This window comes from Tyto alba, unplaced genomic scaffold (assembly GCF_018691265.1).
Source record: "Tyto alba isolate M040663 unplaced genomic scaffold, T.alba_DEE_v4.0 Super-Scaffold_28, whole genome shotgun sequence".
NCBI lineage: Eukaryota > Metazoa > Chordata > Aves > Strigiformes > Tytonidae > Tyto > Tyto alba.
In genome coordinates this window covers 9530790-9548488 of record NW_024881302.1, presented here as the reverse complement: position 1 = coordinate 9548488, position 17699 = coordinate 9530790, and positions in this window count along the sequence as shown.

Here is a 17699-nt window from a genome sequence, read left to right as displayed (position 1 = left end):
AAGAGTGTAATGGCTGTTTAAGCTGGAAGGTCTCTAACTTTGATAGTTTTCCTCTTCTGTTTGGTGCCTTAGGCTGTCTTTAAACCCCTGTGTGGCAATGGGATTGGACCGTCTCTTGTGAAGATAGATCTGGCAGAGCTGCTGGAAATCAGTAGTGAGGTGACGTGGTGTGCAGAGTAGGTGTCCCATGGTCTGACTGCATGGTGTAGTCACAGGTAGAAGTGGGTTGTGCAGAGGGGGTGACACAAGTGACTGCAGCCCAGGATTTGTGCGCGCTGGTTCTTTTGGCCACCCATTGCTCGCTCTGACAGGGGTGCTTGGCATTCTCATAGCTTTTTCCTTTTGGATAGGAAGTGATAACTCTGTCCACTTCCCAAAATGCTCACTCAGGTCAGTTTGACAGCCTGAAAAAAGAAATGCATCCAAGCTGCTTGCAGAAGCTCACAAATCCCTAGGTTTTCTCAACCAGCCTCCACAGAGCTATAAAATCTGTGGAGAATTGCATTGGAGAAATGATATATGTATCCCCAGCTTAAAACTCAAAAGTGCCAAGTTCCAATTTGCCGGAAATCGTCTGGCCATGACAGAGGTCTTATGTGCTGTCTGCCAGGGTAACCACTGGAAGACAAGATTTTCCAGAGCAAAAGAAAAATAACGTTCTTCTGCCTCATGTATTTTTCTGCCAAAATTACTTTTAGGTCATTGTTTAATCTTTTAATTCAACCCCACAAATGTCTGTTTTGAGTAGACAAGGGATTCTCTTCTCCGTGTTTTAAACAAGAGTGGTAAAGGCAGAGGTATGTTTTTCTGCTCCACGTGATGGCACAGGGACACAGGAGGCCCAGAGCTGCTCAGTATCTCCTGCCCATCCCAGGCACTGGTGTGAGTGGAAATACGTATAAAGCCACATGCTTTGCACTCCACACACAGAGATGGGAAATACTCTGCTGTCCTGCCTGCATGACTGCTGCTACCACTGCAGCCCCTGTACTAAGAAGGGGCACCTACTTCTTCTCCAAAGGAGAGTCTTGCAAGGGAGGTGAGGAAATATTGAGTTGACCTCTGGACATGGCTGAAGTGCCAGCTGCAGCTTTTCTCAGTGCAACTCTTAATCAAGAGGCGGTTTTGTTTTACAACCCCATGTGGTGTGAGAACCAGACATTAATGGTGATTTGCTGCTGTGTGGGCTGTTAACTACTCAAAATGAACTGCTGCATATATGCTCACTGAAGATGTCACCATGTCTTGCTTTATAGGTGATGTGAAAAAAATATAAAAGCTTCTTTAGGCTCCTACTGGGGAAAGATGCTGGTCCGAATCTTCAGTTAATGCAAATCAGTGCAACTTCACTGAAATCCATAAAGATTTATTGACTGCCTGTGTTGGAGGATCTGCATTGCTGGCCTTTACCAAAATCCTGCTGAAGCTACTAGGCGCTTCACACTGGCTTTTTCTCTGGGGAGGAACAACTGAGTGGTTAGAAGGCAGTGAAATAGTGATTTTGAAACACACCAGTAATCAGTTTGTCCTAATAATCAATCCCAGAACAATATTAGCATAAATCAGGATTAGAGCAGAAACGGCACGTCATGATAAAATGTGTTGCAGACTGCGCTGGCTGAGAGACTCCCAAGATGGGTTTGTAGATCTGCATGATGAGGAAGGAGCCCTGAGTTGGGGAGAGAGGGATTGAGGCTTTCAGGTTCAGTATTGGAGAGGCAGGCTTTGAGATGCACAGGAAGGTTTTGTATTAAATTGAATCCACATCAACAAAGATAATGCAGTAAACTTCTAAGTTTGTCCCTGTATCCCGATCCCCACTTGTTATGGGTGGGTTGAAGGCAGAGCTCTGATTCAGGTACAGAAATCTTGATTTGGAACACTGGCTTCCTACCTTTCCTAACACTGTCACATACCACCCCTCCCGCAACCACCCAGGCTGTCTGGCTCCCTGTCTCCTTTCCATGTTATTTCTGAGGCAGAACGGGGGGTGAATGCTGTGAACCCTCAGCGTGTCCCAGTGCTGCTCCTGCTGTCAGCGGAGCCCAGGGCAGCAGCGTGCCTGGGTGGCTGCACGTCGGGGAGTGCAGGAGGTGGCTGTAAGGTTGAGGGGGTGTGGACGTGACCCCAGACAGCACTGGGGAACAGTGGTGCATGTCAGAGGAGACGTCTTGTTTATGTTTCCTTGCACTGTCCTGGCAGAGAAGTCCCCTCCCAGGGTAGGGGAGAGGCTGATGCTGCCCTCCCTGGAAGGGCTCTGCTGGGAGCACAGGAGGCTGCTAGTGACACTGCCCAAGAGGTACTAAATCATGTCTCAGGTGCACGGCACCTTCTCCGTGGCAGGGTCTCCATTTCATGTAACTCTTACTAGTTTTATGTCTGTTATCTAAGGCTTTAGCCTTATTCCTTTCTTTTTTTCAGAGACTTCAATTAGTCCTTATTTGTCCAAATAATTATATTAACATCACATCACAACCAATAGACACATAAAATGAGGTTGTTCACGAGATTTCTTGAAGTTACAACCATTAGAAATCTGGCTATAGAAAGATAGCAAGATTAGTCTGGTGATTTACAAATGATGGGGTCCTTGGTAATCTAAACTTCACAGAGGAATTATCTTTAGCAGCTGACTAATTCAGAAACAGAAAGAAACTCTGGCTTTAGCCACTGGCAAAACATTAGTTTGCCAGGGTCCCTTTCAAACTGTATTACAGTCTTTGATAAGATATCTCATCACTTCAGTAAGTTTAACTCAAGCACACAGAGAGAGCAAATCAAACCTTTTGTTTGTTGCTATGACTGGAAGGGAAGGTCTCTCTGAGATGCCTGTAGAAAAATTGCTGAACCCTTTTCAGTAGACCACACAATGCATAATTCTTTTGTGATCTAAACTGAACTGTGTTCAAAATGGAATTTTCCTCCCCTTTTCTCTGGCATCTCAGACATGTCATCATTAGGTGATTTGACAGTCAAACTATTGAAATTTGATCCTGTAGACTTGAATCCATGACAGTAGATACCACCTTAAGCACTGTAAATCACAGCTGGGTGATTAAGGTGTTATCTTGAATGTGTGTGTGTATATCCCTGAAAATCTGTCTAGCCTCATCATGGAGTTGCAATTTTTACTTGCATTCTTTTTTTGTAGGGGTTACTGTATTGAACCATACCAAAAGTCCATCTTTTGGCAATCTGTTTCTGTCACTGGTTAGTAGGTGGTTAAGAGTCATTAGCTGCTGCTTTCCTTACCTGTTATCTGTATATTTTTGAAAGGAATGGATTAACAAATCCTGTATTTAGCATTTGAAGTAGACTCAGAAAATGGAGGTAGTGTTTTTCTTCAAAGCTCTGTGGTGATCACTCAGGCGTTACTCATTCTGTGCTCTTTGGAAAGATGCATTTGCAGGAATGAACCTTCCCATCTTTTATCATGTTTTTTACTGTGTTCCCTTTGAACTCCATGCATGTATCCTCTTCTCGCATACATACAGCTATGGAAAGAGCTATGTGAATGTGTAGTGGGAGTTAGTCTTCTGCATGTAAATAATAAATATATATATATTTTATTTTTTTTCCTCATGCCTACTCATTTCACACATACACACCCAACTACCATTTTGCTGTTACATGTTTCATTTTTCCCCAGATCCTGCCAATAATTGATTTGGGACTTTTTTTCCTCATTTGTTTCCTTCTTCAGACACAGTAATTTTCCCTTGTCCCAGGATCTATATTATTGATCTTGCATGGTCCGCTTCACTCTGGCAAATGTTTCTATTCCAATTCCAATTGGATTGACTTTGGTTTGCTGGCCAATTTGAGAGCTGGCAAGCTCCTAAGTGACTCCTGGTGTCTGTGTAATACAGCGAAAAGCAAGATGCAGCTGTAATGATTCTGAAGGGGGCTATTTATTAAGGCCACTTGGTGTTCAGAGGATCTTGTACCACTCTCTGACTTTCTAGCCCTCAGGCAAATTAAATTGTTGACTACTGTCAGTCTCCCATAGTTTCCTTTGGCTGGGCTGGGTCCTGGGGACTATTTAAGTTACACAATTTACCTTGTGTCCTTAGAGCAAGAGCTTAGCCTGAAAATCAGGAAAAACTTTCTGATGGTAACTATATAGAACCATTACAAAATTCTTACATAAGGCCCATTTGTGCCAAGAGAAGATTTCCTATACAAAATATCTGTCTTTTTCTATTAAAAAAAAAAAAAAAAAAGTGGTACTGCATTTAATGGCTGTTGTAGTGATGATGTGGTTGGTCCCTTCCCAGGTCAGGAAGCACGGTAGGGCAGGAATGGGATGAAGCAGTTCTCAGCCCACCAGTGAGAGCAGCCCTGATGTTTGGATGAGACACTGAATGGCTGTTGCTTTAACTTCTGCTCCTAAGCTGATGTTTTGAGTTTGCACTCTGAACTTCTACTACTTTTTAGTTTAACTGGTAGTTAACTGGTACAGACTGGAAAAACTGTCTTTGTTTCCCCAACCTGAAGATGTGCAGCTCTGTTAAGGGGAACTGCATCCAATCAACCTCATCACTAAGAAGTTTCAACAAGGGTCCATTGAATGTGTATTTGTGTTTTTTCAAGGGGAAGCATCAAGATCAAAGTCTGAGAAAACCATTTGATCTTCCAGCTGTAAACAACTACTGAAAGAGAACATGTGCTATATTTAATTACCTACCCTCCACTGAGGTGCTTGTATCCAAACTGACAAGCTGTTTGAGTTTCTTTTTTCCCTTATTTGAAGCAATGGGTACTTAAAGGAGATGGCCACTGTGAGAAAAGATGAGTGAAGAAGGTAGAAGAGTTGAACAAGTTTCAGTCCTTTAGCCCTTTTTATTTCCTGCTGGAAGTACCAGAATGCAGCTGGGACATTGGTTTTGCTTTGGGACTGTACCTGTGGGTGCTTGCTCTTCCATTCCTGTATGCACTGGCTGTTCACAAAAACATCGTCCAGAAGGCTCTTGTCAATGAGTCCTTATTCTCAGAAGTTTTCTTTTATATGTCCCCTCCCAACAATAAAACTGACAGGTGGTTAAATCTGAACAGTAGTTCCAAATTTTATAGTTAATTATCAAAAGATCTTGCTTTGCTTCCCTCCCTCCCCTCCCCACACTCATAAAATACTTGAACAAGATGAAGCAGAGACCTGATCAAAACTGCAGGGGTTTTGTAGTGAAGATGGAGTCAGGCTGGTCTAGTAGAGAATTTGTGTGTCAAACTTATCAGCACATCAATCCCTGACCTTAATGGAATTATCTGTATGCTGAAGTTCTCATCTGGCTTTTACATTTTAGACCAGCACACAGATGTCAAAATTTAGTAGAAAGCAGTGGATTTCCTAGTCATTTGTGTGAATTATTGAGTCATTATTGTAATGAGGAGTAATTACCTACGTTGCCTTGGAAGGTTGATTCACTGGATAACTGATCAATCTGGAATATTTCCAGTAGCTAGGAGCACTTTAAAAAAATAGGCAAGCAGATAAAGATCCAATAAAACAAATGTGTTTATCTTTCTCATGAGGAGACCTACTGGATTTGTATCAACCAAATTTACAAGATTCAAGGTTTGACAAATTCTGCCTTAGTGTTTGATACTCTCAAAAAGTGATAGTAAGTAGCTGGCCTAAATTATATCCCTGAAAACCTATTTTTCTTCTCCATTCCTCCCTCTCCCAAGCTTCTTAGGTATGATTTTGTTCCAAAACAATGATGCATAGCCATGAAATGGCTTTGCCCTCTATCACTCCAGCATAGGAGAAGATAAACCAAACAGACCTGTTTATTCATTTTGGAGGAAAAACAAAATTAAAAGGCTTCTGTGTATTGTGGTAATGTAATTCCTAATCAGTGACAGTGGGTTTAACAGAGATTTATGGGTTTTTAACTTGTAAGATTAATGGCTGCATACATTAATGCTGTCAACATGACAGTATCATGGTCACGTACTTCATGGAACAGATAGCAACATCCTGCCAGACATGTCCTTAAGGAAATGCAATTATTACTGCCCATTTTACAGTGCTTAACTTTTTTCTCTTGGTAAGTGACAACAGAATGGGTTTTGAGCATAAATTAATCTTTCTAGATGAACTGTTAACCATTCATTCCTAGCAGCTAGTTTTGTTAACTCAATGCCTGCATACTGTTTTCTGGGGTGGCCCTGGCAAACAAAATAAAGCAGTGCCAGAAGTATCATCTGGAGGCTTGCTGGAGCCCTTGGCCCCAACAGCCATGTGGAGGATCAGATCTGCAATGTGATTGTCTCATACTGGACTTCTTTACTGGAGTAGTCATTGACAGTGCACTTGGCAACACAACTTTTCCAAATGTATAAGTACACACACAAGCATATCATAGAATGGTTTGGGTTGGAAAGGACCTTAAAGTTCTAGCTTCAAGTCCTCTGCTGTGCCAGGGACAACTTTCACTAGACCAGGTTGCTCAAAGCTCTGTCCAACCTGGCCTTGAAGCCTTCCAGGGAGGGGGCAGCCACAGCTTATCTGGGCAACCTCTTCCAGTGCATCATCACCCTCACAATGAAGAGTTTCTTCCTTATATCTAATTTGAATCTACCCTCTTTCAGTTTAAAACCATTACCCCTTGCCCTATCACTACAGTCCCTGATAGAGTCCTTCCCCAGCTTTCCTGTAGCCCCCTTTAAGTACTGGAAGGCCACTAGAAGGTCTCCCCAGAGCCTTCTCTTCTCCAGGCTGAACAGCCCCAACTCTCTCAACCCGTCCTCATACAGGAGGTGCTCCAGCCCTCTGATGATCCTCATGGCCGCCTCTGGATGCACTCCAACAGGTCCATGTCCTTCTTATACTGGGGGCCCCAGAGCTGAACGCAGTACTCCAAGTGAGGTCTCATGAGAGTGGAGTAGAGGGGGAGAATCCCCTCCCTTGACCTGCTGGCCACACTTCTCTTGATGCAGCCCAGGACACAGTTGGCTTTCTAGGCTGCAAGCGCACATTGCTGGCTCACAGTCAGTTTTCCATCCACTAATTGCCCCTAATTCCTTTTCTACAGGGCTGTTCTCAATCCATTCTTTGCCCAGCCTGGATTTGTGCTTGGGATTGCCCCAACCCATGTGCAGGATCTTGCACTTGCCCTTGCTGAACTTCATGAGTTTCACACAGCCCCACCTCTCCAGCCTGTCCAGGTCCCTCTGGATGGCATCCCTTCCCTCCAGCGTGTCACTGCACCATACAGCTTGGTGGTGTTGGCAAACTTTCTGAGGGTGCACTCGATCCCACTGTCTGTCAACAACAAAGATGTTAAACAGTGCTGGTCCCATCACTGACCCCCGAGGAGCACTACTCATCACTGCTCTCCACTTGGACATTGAGCTGTTATATACACATGCATGTATATGCACATATATATATACATAAAGCATAGCAGTAAGATTCTGTATATTCAACATTCTCCAGGCAGGTAGCTAGAGAGTGTGCATCTGGAGGCATATCTGCTCTGGCTGCGGCAGTTCCCAGGACAGCAAAGTTAGAATGTCTGGTTATGTGTGATTACAAGATTATCTGCCTGCCTGTGTCCCAAGAGCTGGATGAAGTGCCAGATCTGGGTCACAGTCCAGGCCGAGAGCTGCCATTGGTGTCACCGTTCTGCTGCTGGTTGACTGAGATGTTCCATGTTTTCTTGTGGATCTCCCACCTTGTGCTGGGCTGCAAGACATGCCAGCAGTCTCTTCTTGGAATTGAAAATTGATTTTTGATAAAACATATGTGAAATGTGGTGAAGGGTCACGTAGAAGTCTTAGTGGTGGCTTAGAAATCCTAACTGACACCTTAAAGGTCAGAAGGAGGACAAGAGGCATCCAGTGCTAATCCCAGAGTGCTTGGTCCCAGATGCTGGTCCTCTGTTTCTGAGCTGGTCTGACCTTCTCATGTTTCTGCTTCTTCTGTTGCTGTAACTCCTGAGTACTTAAACTTCAAGTCCATCACTTTGGTTTTAGGCCATTTATTTTTTGGGAATGATCATGTTCATTTCATCAGGCATTAAAGTACTTCCAGTTAATAGCCTGGTGGTGGTTTCAGACAGGCAACAGAAATGTAATGAAAAATAAGACTGTATTTGTCCAGAAGAAGAATTTCCATCACATGATTGTTGAAACACCTGTAGAAACAATTTTTGAATATCTGTAGGTATCTTATCAACAATCAGTCAATGAGTTCCTGTGTTGGGAAGCAGACTTTTCTCTGTAGGTAGGTCATAAAAATATAACTTATAAGGAAATCTGCTGAGAAAACACAGCCAGGGATGTTGGTGATAAGTAACAACACTGGAGTGCTTTAAAGGTTCTGAGAAGCCAGGAAAAAAAGTCATTGATGGTTGAGGGACTTCATTCAGCATAATTTCCTGCCACTTTTTCATGTCTAGGGTACTTATCTCTCAGAATTGAAATACCTGAGTGTGAAGAAAACTGTGGTGTCCTAAAAGGCTTCTGTGGAGGGAATGAGCTTGAGGGACATGTTCAAGGTTATCTGAGAAGTCAGTGGAAGAGTTGGTAACTGTCTGAAGACTTAAATCCTCACTGGCACCTTTCAGCTGGTATTCCTTCATCATTTTACATGTAGCAGTGCTACAGGGAATTTGCTCCCGTTATTGACACCTGCCAAACTTGATGCGGAAAGTGGCTTTTCTCCATGTGGGTTGTTAACACAGTATAAGGTGAAGTGTTGGTTCTTAGAACTGAACAAAGTTATTTTGTGCCCAGAAACAGAGGTTTGGTTTTTTTTTTTTTTCAAAAGTAAAGTGGGAATTGAATTCTCAGTCACCTGTGTTTTTGATGGTAAATGGTCCCCTATGGGCAACCAGGCTTCCTTGTTCACCTGACATTTTTAGCATTGTCACTTCTGGCAGGATGCAGCAGCAGAGATAGGGGTCTCCAGCTCTTATTTGATATGAAATAAAGCTCAGGCATTCCTTTTTAATGTATGAGAATTTATAATTACCCTATTCACATTTAAAACTGCAGTTGGTTTTCTTGGCTTTCCTTATAAGCATAATGATGCTTTAAGATGGCAAGCAATTGTAGACCTTATTTTTATGCTTGAATGTTATGTTTGTTCAGGATTTGCAAGGTGGTTCTCTCCCACTGTCCCCCCAGGGATTTCAAGATGCTAGAAACTGCTAGAATGTGTTAATAGCCATGCTGGAAAAGTACACTGTGTTTTACAAAAGCACATTGGATTTTACAGCCCTGGCTCCGTTTTCAGTTGGTAGTCTTCTGTCCATTTGTAACTTTTCTTCATGTTTCATATTCATCTTTCACATGCATTCACTGTAAGAAGCATAGTATGAAGTTCTTGGCCTCTCCCTGTTGATGACCTGGTTTGATGCGTATTAAGGCCTGTCCTCTGGAGCTGGATGCTTCTTTCAGAGCAGAAGACAGCAACGTAACGAGGCCAGTGTGACCTAAATTGCTGACCTGGATGTTGGTATACATTTCTGGAAATATGCAGATTTCTTGTTCCTGAATCTTTAAACTATTGAAAAAAAAACAGCTTTTCCTCTTTAAATAAGCTGTGAAGTCAGGTGTGTTTGCCACAGGAACTTGTCCCACATGACCAGGCGCGGTGCTGGCAGCATTTGGTATTGATGGAGCCATGTTCATCTCGGTACAGCTTTGTCAGGTAACCTTGGCGTTAGCACAGCTGTCCCTGCATGCAGGGCATACGTCATGGCTGCCTGACGGAGGGCAGGGGTCTTCTGGAAATCATGCATTGGCTTTAAAGTGGCTACTAAATGCCAGATTGTCTATTTGCAGTAATCCTTAGTGCAGGTTTCTGCATCAGTGCAGTTCTCAGAGCAAGGTATTTGTAAAAAAAATCAAGGCAGTGCTCCTGAGGAATATCCCCACAGCCCTGGAAAGCAGCTGTCTATCCTAACCCCAGGTCTTGAAGCAAATCTCCATACCTGCTGAGAGGCCAGCCTGGCCAGTGAAACCTTAGTGTGCACAGTTCATTATAAATGGCATTCACAAAGCGTTAGTGTGCCTGCAGGTATTGTCATGTCCCTTGTCTGACTCTGTATTAACTCAGCCTTCAGCTCTTGCTTGTTTATTTACATGATGGAAAAGTTGGGTTTAGGAATTGTAAAAATGAGATGTCTTGGCAAGGACAATGTGATTTAAAAAGCTAATTCAGATGAGCTGCTTCTGAAATAGCACTGTGATAGATATTCTGATCACCCATTGCTTACCTGGGAGTTCACTGGGCATTAGCAGCTCACATTTCTGAGCCCTTGTGCAGTTGAACTGTGTCACAAACTTCATCAATGAGCATCGTGTGGCCGGTGGAAATGTGCTAGTGCTGACTGAGGCAGTGGGGCTTTGCAGGTGCAGGAAATGGCTTTGCCGGGAGGCAAGGTCGGGGCAGTGGCGCTTATCACCGGTGAGAGGCTGGTATGGCGCTTTGAGAACCCACAACAACGTTCATTTTGCCACCTGCTTTCCCCATAATGTGAGATCTGTGTTCGAGACTGCCAAACTCTCATGGCCCACGGGATTCATATTGAGTCAGTTGAACTGTTTGCTACAAAAGGCTGCTGTGGCTCCAAGTAAGGGTGGTAGCTGCTTATGGGGAGTGATGGATATACAAATCAACTCTTAAGGACAAGGTCAGAATATCTTCTGTAAGAATGCAAAAACTGGATTTTCCCTATCTAATACCTATGGCTGTAAACTATTGGTTAACAAGAAAGGGGCCTATGTTCCTCTTTGTGAGCCTCTGATGCATTAGAGAAGTGAATGGGGAGTGAACGTGCTGTGGTCCCAGACTGGCCATGGGTAGGTGTGAGGCTCATGAACCAAGAAGGATGTTGAGTGGCCTGGGGAGGAGGAATGATGGCACAGAAGTGGGTGGAATTTATGGTGAAAACTAGCCACACACAGAGCTTTGCCTGTTGGATAAGTAGACAAAAGAAAATATAGCAAAGTCTTTTAATTCAGAATGTGTTAGTTTTTCTAGTAATTTTATGAAAAACAATGTGTACGAGATAGATTTTAAGTGCTCAGTATCTTGTGAGCATGTGAAAATGAGTTTTATTGAATCCATTTAGTAGTTAATACTTTAATCTCCTCGAACATTTAAAGTTTTAAACCCTGGTATTGCATATTGTAAATGCTACAACAGAAGCAGGAAAACTGCCTTTGTTTTTTTTTTTTGTTGTTTTTTTTTTTTTTTTCCCAAGTCTAACATGGAAGTTCATCTTTGGAAAGGAGGTTTTTATATATATGTATATATTCATATACATAATATGAATGTATTCAATGTAGAAAAGGAGGAAGATCTTTTCTTAGTGACAATTCAGTCCAGCCCTGGCTCCCTTGCAAACATGAGAACCCAGATGTTAACAGAGGTTAATATCATAATCAGTGTAAGCACCATGCCCTTTCATGTGGAAAGTGTAGGGTAAGGGATAGTTTGTCTAAATTTTTTTCTGCACAGTCCTGTGTCGATGTCTGTTGTTCAGTGGCTGCTATGAAATCAAGGCTGTGGTTATCTCCCCTCCATGCTGACACCCTGTGTCAGTGCTTGGGTGGGCCTTGCACCTTCATGCTTGAGGGTCCTGTCGGAGGAGCACCCACAGACTCCAATCAGGTCTGGAGCCACAACAGTTTGTAGGTTATGCAGGTGCATGTGCTGATTCAGAAAAGAGGAGGGGTTTTGGCAGTCTGGTGCACAAACAGAAAGTGTTGGTGTGTTAGGACAGGGACATGGATTTCAGAAGCTTATAAACATGAGGTGAGCAATCGATAGAAGGTCAGGTAAGAGAGACAATACGTTATATGAAGTTTTTATATACTTTTTGGCATGAAGTATTAAAATTGTCCAGCTGCCCCTTAGTCTAGCCATTATATGTGACCCATTTCTTAGAGGCACCCAAGCATGAGTGGGGCTGGAGAAGCAATTTCCCTTTGCAGTTAAGTTTATGAACGTTTCGGTAAAGTGGAGCACCTTCACGCCCAGACTCAGAAGCAAATCTTTGCTGAGTCAGCAGCATTTCCACCCTCTCTAAACCTGAGAGGAAGGAATCTTGCCCAGTTTTGGGTTTTTTCTTGACAAGCCATGGACGTGTGGTACCGATCAAAACTTCCACTGATGTTCCTGAGTCTAGGACTCGCTGATGGGCTCAGCTTTGGCCGATGGCGGGTACCTCTTGGAGCTGCTGGTGTTGGCTCTATCAGATATGGGGGAAGCTTCTAACAGCTTCTCACAGAAGCCACCCCTGTAGCCCCTCAGCTACCAAACCCTTGCCACGCATACCCAATACAACATGGAAGCAGTGCTTTCCTTCATGGTGTTTTTCTTCTACCCACTCTGACCCTGATTAAGAAAAGACTGTCCAAGCCCCTCTCTGGCTGAGGCAGCCGTGGGGCAGCCCCTGGAGAGCTCCTTCTGCGTGGTCTGTAGCACCCTTGGACTCTGCGGGATCTGGTAGGACCCCTCTGAGTTGGTGATCCAGGGGAACACTGGCCTTTCTGCTGCTTTGGGCTACAGTTGGACTCTGATATTAAGGATCTTTTCCAATCTAAATGATTCTGTGATTGTATGGTGGCCTAATTCTTGCCTTTGTGCCTTCTGGATTCTTTCCTCTAGAAACCCAGTGATGTTTTTGAGATTTAGATTTCTTTGATATATACTGGTGGACTCTTGTATTAGGTGACAGCTTAGCAAAATGGCCACTGCCTTCTGCCTGTGGCTTCCCCTGTGCTGTTTTTCAGTTTTTGCCACTTTGATAATTCTTAGTAGTTTAATTAAACTGCAAATTTCATCCCTTCCCTATTCATTCTTCTCTCTGAATCACTGGTGCAGTTGCTCACATAGAGCATGGTGGTTTTGCATGTTAAGCAGGTCTCTTCAGGGACTCTGCAGATGTGTATCCTTATCTTCACCCTACAAGTGCTGCTGCCCTCTCAGTGCTCGCAGATGCAAACACAAAGTGCCGTTCTCCTCTTTGGAGTATGCTGGGTTTGGCTGTGAGTGGTAAATTGCCAGGCATGAGCCTTCCCGCACTCAGCTGCTGAGCTTTAGTGCTGTTGATTGCTGGAGTTTACACATACGCACTCCTGGAAAAGGTCACACCAGTGCAATATTGGCTTAAATGCAAATTGGTTTATTATGCATGTGGCTCTTCCTGCAAGCAGCTGATTAAGCAGCCAGCTGTGGCCAGATGTCTGCCAGAGATCCTCCGGGATGCATGCAGCTTTGAAAGATGGTTTGGATGACTCGTAGTTGAGCCTATTTGTCAGCTCAGTTGGATTCGTGGCACTTTTTATCGCAGTCAGGCATGGCACTTCTCACCAGCATGCACAGGGCTGCTTGTCGCTGGTGCCACTGGTGTGGGGAGCATCAGAAGGGGAGGAACCACCTGAGGTTCACTTGGAGTGCATGGGCTGTGCTGGACGCTCATTTCAAACACATTAATCTATCAGGATATATCAAGACCAAAAACTATGAGAAGTACCTTGATTCTCTTTACTTAGTCTGTACTTTTCTAACCTGAGTCAGCTGTAATCTGTAAAGCAGCTTTCAACTAACTTTTCCCCCCACAACCTCTACTAATACTTGTGATAAATAACAACAGATGCTATTTTAAAGAGATTATTTTACCAGATCAAAAAGATGTAGATAATGTGATTCATTTGACATCTACAATGTAAAATAAAAAATAGTAGCAACTTCTGGTCTTGGTTTCTGCACACTACGGCTCTGTGCCTTCTAGTTTAGCAACAAGGGGCTGCTCATAGCAGCACCTCCCCAGATTTTCCCATTTCCCCCAACATGAAAACATGTCAGGTAGTAAACTCGTGTGGTGTCCCTGCCAGGCAGCGGCCAGACCGGGGGACGTGGTGCGTACAACCCAGTCGCCCTTTCTGGCTCTGAGTGGGGGGACGGGGTGAGGAGGGAAAGGGGGTGCGAGTGGGGGGTGCTGGGGCTGTGCAGGTGAGGAGGAGGAGGACTGGAGAGCAGGTGGCTGTGGATGGAGCTCAAGGGCCAGCCCAGGGCACGAGCAGGGCTGGTAGCTCAGAGCGAGCCGGAGCTGCTGGGGGAGCCAGGCATTTTGCACGTTGTAGTTCAGCATCACTAATGTGGACTTCTTGTCTTAAACGCAAGCAAAGCATTTACCTAATGCCATTCGACTCCCATTCAGTAGGACCTATTTAGGATTCATACCGTGACATGGGGTATTGGGTTGTTTCTGCTTAAACTGAGCCCCCCAGCTGAAAGATGAGGTAATAGAAATGATCCTCCTGCTCCTGTGTTATTTGGCATAGTTATCCCTTCCTTGCAGCTGCCTGCAGGTCAATTAGGTAGCTTTTTGTGGAACTCCTGAGTAGACAAAGGAGGAAAAAGTCCATGGTGTGTGCTCATTTTTCTTCATTAAAGGATTTGGGGGGTGGGAGTGTCCCCTTAAAAACATATTGAATAAAATCAGGAAAGGGATCTCTGCTAAAGGCTTTTCTAAACAACATTTGCTAAAATGCACGATTTGGTTTGGCTGCATCCCGGTGTGATTTTAGTATAGTGTGTGGTCCCAAGTACCTCACTACCTGAGATGTGTGGCAGTCAGAGGCTCTGATGGATTTCCTCATGTACATAACATTCCAGATTTAGGTTTTTATTTTACTTTTTTATCTGAGAAACATAGCAATGTTGAAGGTCTGTACCTCTAGGACAGAAACCTGTGAGAGCTCAGTCCAGCAGAATCGGTTACATTTACAAAGATGACTGTGACAGATGACTAGGAAGGTACTGCTGGAAACCACTGCCCATTGCCAGATTTATAGCAATATTTAATTCACAAGGTTGAATGTCTCTAATCCTGTTATTGGAAAGCCTGGCTGTCCTAAGGCTGGGCTGAAAACTCCGTTATAAAATCCAGCAGGCAAAAGTCTCAACTCATTTAAATTTTGTACCCTAAGCTCTTTTCCAAGTGGGCAGCATGGCTGGTGGAGGCAGGGCTTGTTTGCCCTCACTTGTACAATGAAGGCAGCGACTCAGGGCTGCGGCACTTGGCGCTCTTCTGCTGGGCTTTGGGCACTTCCAGTGGCCAAGATTAATTTCTCTCTACTGGTCGGGATGAGTGGCTGATAGGGAGCTGTCTACATGACAGACATCTCCATCTCATGAGGTGACAGTGACCCTTTGCTGCTTTTTGTTTGGGGATGTGAAGGTCATTGTTCACCTGCAGTGCTGTGCCTGTACCTGGGGGTCACTGCCCCCTTGGGAGTCAGGCTCCAGTGGCAGGACCCATCCAGGGGGGTTTCTCTTCTTGCCGTGGAGAGGACAGCATCATAGGGCGCTTCTCTCCATCTGTTCCATGTTATTTTACTGTCTCTACCATGACCTGTTTCCAAGGCTAACCCGCACCTGATGGGCCTTCTGGAGCACTAGGCTGTCTGCTTGGACACCGTATGTCCCTGCAAAGTCCTCAGGCCAGGGGCTGTCTCATCATGCTGCTGTATAGCACCACCCAACACAAGGTTCCGTGCTCAGCTGAAGGTCTTTGGTATGCTGTGTTACAGCAAATTAATCTTCTGACTATAATATTCAATATCATACTTTTGCCCGCGGTTCATCTTGTCAATTTAGTCTGCTAAGAGAAGGTGCTGAGTGAGAAATAGGTGGAGCAGGGTTTCCAGCCTGTTGGTAAGGCAGGAAAATATGAGCCTTTAATTTTTTTTTAACACAATTTTGTAATGTAATAAATATTTATGTGTCTTTGGTCCACTGTAGCAAGCTAATAGTAAATTCATTTGTGATGCCTATTTATTACAAAAGGCTGGAGCCTTTCAACCCCCTTGTTTTGTCTGGCAACTCCCAGGAATTAATTGCATGCTGTCAGAAAGGCAGATCTTGCAAATCCAGACCCAGCCTGCTAATAGTGGGATTATTATTTAACAGTTCAAGACGGTGTGAAGCTGCTTTTTATTCTACTCTGCTTGGTGGGTTTAAAGAGGCTTTTAAAGAACTGAACAACTGAGGCAGAAGTCAGTGCAAGTTCAATAGGGAATGCATTAGCAGCAGTTCCGTCTGCAGCATCCTCAGCCAGTGCTGCCGAGTTAATTGGGGCTGCACACAGGAATCGCTTTGAACAGCTCTCGCGGCTCTCCTGCTGGCCATCTCCCTCGGAGGAGCACCAGTGGGTGAATGGACTTGGGGGACCTCTCTGCTGTCCTTCAACCTGAGTTAGGGACCTGCCAAGCTGCCTAGGAGGTGTGGGGGGCCTGTGCAGGTTAGGGTTGTGGGACTGCACGGTCCCCATCAATCCTGCTGCCTGCTTTGTCTCATAATCCTGTCTGTTAATCCACCGCACCCTGTTTAAATCCAGTGGGGAGATCTGGGCTGCTGGAAAGGCTTTTGCTGAGCCTCCCTGCTTTGGTAGTTAGAGACTGTCTTCTAACTTCCAGGGCAAATTTACCTGAGAAAAGTTCATAACCACTTATTCCTGTTCCAGTTTTGTTTCTTTATTAAGTTCTCTAACTACTGCTATTTATTCCTTTATATGTGTGTGTATATATATATATGCATATGGCACATGAAGTTGTAAAATGCAATTAATACTATGCTGTATCTTTAGAAATGTCTGTGATTAAATTCTGGGATTTTTCTCAGCTGCTTTCTGTTAGTGACTCATCATCATTCAAGCCCAGCTGGCACAACTGGGTTCTTGGTTGTTTCTGACTACTGAGGTTTTATAGAAAATGTATTTTTACAGGCAGACAAGTGGAGAGCCTTGTGTTTATTACTATTGAATTCATCCCATTTATATCGCTTGAATCTTCAAGGTCATCTGGTTCTTACATTAAATACCTTTCCTTCAGTCCTCCATCAGCAGTACAATGCCTTTTTAAATAATCTGTACACATCAGGACTTCTCATGACGTGGCTGTTAATGAAGGTACTGAGACAGGCAGATCCCAGGCTCCCTCTGTAAGGAGCAACTCTGATAAACTCCATCAAATCTGACACTGCCCCTTTCAGCAGTGCCCCTTTCCCCCGACTCGTCTCTTTGATTCTGTCCTTTAAAATCTTTTCCCAATCCTTTCACAGCAGGGAGATCTGACAAGTGAGTCTGGCATTACCTGGATCGTCCTCTCCTCCGTGCATTTAACCCTACACTTCTTGATCTCTGAGACACTGGACTTTTCTGATCAGTTCCACCTCTATTCCACTCTCTGCTTAGTTTTAATATATTTTTTTTTAATATACTTTTAATGTTCTGTTACTTCTCCAGAGAAACTAGGAGCTTGATCCCACGAAGTTTTACATTTGACAGGGTATGAATTCTGCATAGCGTTAGTATTTTTCATTCAAAGAAATGTTGGGCTTCCTCCACATGCAGTCCCCTGAAGTCCTAAATCCACTTTCTATCTCTACTATTTTGTATTTTCTCATCGTATTTCTTTTTTTTTTCACTTTCTAATTCTGGCAACAGGTATAATACATTTATCATGTTCATATATTTAACAATATACACATCTGTAAGTGTGGTGTTTCATGAAGGATCCTTATCTCTGCAACAATCTGAAATATCCTACAGGAACATATGAAATCCAAAATGTTTGGGATCACCAGCTGATGGAGCAGGGGCTCTGGATGCCCATCGCAAAATGGGATGACTTGCAAAGATGGAAGGAGACCAGACGAAAACACGCAGACCCTG